Genomic DNA, 2,476 nt, shown 5'->3' on the forward strand with positions numbered 1-2,476 from the left:
AGAGACCTGGGAATACCAATGACACCTATAGGCCTTGTACGTAGGATATCAGAAAACTACCAAGCTAGCTACAGGGCGAGGTGCGACTAAATACATGAGGGAATAGGGGTAACAGCAGGGGGCCGGGCAGAGTTGAGTCAGGGTCGAGCCAGGGTCGGAGCCGATACGGAGACCCTTCGGATAGGTTCCGAGCGACCCGAGATGGAACGATTCATGAGAGTCGTTACAGTTTGCCCTGCAACAGCAGTATAAAGTGCTTAGGTTAAACAGTTCCTAGGTGGGAATAAGAGAGGAGGTATATATAGTGCAAGATATATAATTAGATTACTTCTTATTAAAAAGTAGCAATGCTACTTAATCTATATAAATAATAGACTAAACTGTTAATTACAGCTTTTAAGTAAAGTTAGAATTCTAAACTATATACATAGGGTTGTATATGTTGCATGCGTTGCATACGTTGCATGCTCCTAGGCAGGGTTGCTGTTTACTATGCAACCTTTTAGCTCTAGTAATAGTAATTACTATTACTATAGTAATTACTATGCAACCTTTTAGCTCTAGTAATAGTAATTACTATTACTATAGTAATTACTATGCAACCTTTTAGCTCTAGTAATAGTAATTACTATAGTAATCTAGTAATTACTATTTACTAAAAATAGTATAAAAGTATAACATAAGTCTTAATTAGCTATTTTGTCGGTTGACCTAGGTTCGATCGAACGAACGTACGCCTAAGGGGCGTACTAAGAGGTGAGCAGGCAAAGATCTTCTTGTTATTAACTACTGCCTGTAAGGCCGAGATGGCGCTTACGTGCGACAGGTATATATACTATTCTGCACCCGAAAATCAACGTTGGTTGATATTCGTACCTTTTGGTTGTATTGGCGGAGTGGTGCGGAGCCCCGTCCTTACACTGCCCTCTCTCTTTGTACAAAGAAAAAGGGCTCTTAAGTACACATAGCCCCTAACACACAGGCTAGATAGCTAACGTTTTAGGCAACCTAATTTAGCTGTATGTGTGTACAGACACAGCTGTACTTACGTACAAACACTAGCAACTTTTTACTTCTATAGAGTTACTTACTTATCTGTACATTAATTCTACTTTTTTTTTTTTTTCTCTTTGCTCTCTTACTTCTTTTTCTAGAGCTAACCCTTAGTGCTTTTTTTATTTATAATATCCCTTAGCTTCTTAGCTTGTGTATAATTTAACTTACCTTTAGAATAGTGCCTGTGCTTAGCTAGAGTAAGAAAAAGTTCTTACTTAATTATATAAAAGAAGTTGTTAAAATTATGTGTTATCTATCTCTTAAAGTTATTCTGCTTTTATAGTGTATACCTTCCTCTTAGCAGCTTACACATGTTAGAGAGGATGTACACTGCGTATAAAGCTTATTATTGTAGTAGGGGAGAGTCTATATTTATTTTATTATGTAAAAGATCTAAATCTACCTCTCTGCGTAGGATTATTTTAGACACACGTGTAACCCCTAACAACTCTTTGTATAAGGTGTATAGAGACGCTATAACTTAGAGGGGAGTGTAGGTTAATTACCTTCTATGCGGGCAATTAATCCCTAGGGGGGGGGAGGTGTTAGTTAATTGCTTTTTGTGCAAGCAATTAATCCCTAGAGAGAGGGGAGGTGTTAGTTAATTACCTTCTGTGCAGGCAATAGATCTCTAGAGGGGTAGAGGGTGTTAGTTAGTTGCCTTCTATGTAAGCAACTAATTAAGGGGGGGGGGTGTTAACAAGGCAGGCTGCTAATAAGGAGCCCCCTCTGCGTAGCTACGCACGCAGTAGGTTTCTAATTATGCGGCCTGTATTATCTCCTCTGCGTGGCTACGCACGCAGTAGGCGAGTAGTTGCACAGCCTGTGTTAACAGGAGGCTCTAAGGCGCACAAAGGCTTAGTAGTAAGCCCTCTCTGCGTGGCTACGCACGCAGCAGGTTGCTAATCTTGTCTTTGTGCAATTAGTTAATCTAAGGGCGCGCATAAGGCTTACTTACCCCTCTCTGTGTGGCTACGCACACAGTAGATGTGAGCTTCTTTGTACCTTCTCTGCATAGCTACGCACGTGGTAGGTGTAAGCTTCTTATACAGTAGCAGTTTTATTAATCCTTATAAATCTGTCTATTAAGGACAATATCCTCTGCGTAGCTACGCACGCAGTAAATAGTCTGTTAATAAACTAATTAGTGTTAGTTAACCTAGGTTTAATTAAATAAACATACACCTAAGAGGCGTACTAAGAGGTAAGTAGGCAAAGATTTTTTTATTATTAACTACTGCTCTTTCTTTTTGTACAAAGAAAGAGGGCTCTTAAGTACACATAGCCCCTAATGCACAGGCTAGATAGCTAACGTTTTAGGCAACCTAATTTAGCTGTACGCGTGTACAGACACAGCTGTACTTACGTACAAACATATTTAAAATTTATAGCACTTTTAACTTTATTTTTCTTATTTTAC

This window comes from Lindgomyces ingoldianus (assembly GCF_010093535.1).
Source record: "Lindgomyces ingoldianus strain ATCC 200398 unplaced genomic scaffold BDR25scaffold_31, whole genome shotgun sequence".
Classification (NCBI taxonomy): Eukaryota; Fungi; Ascomycota; class Dothideomycetes; order Pleosporales; family Lindgomycetaceae; genus Lindgomyces; species Lindgomyces ingoldianus.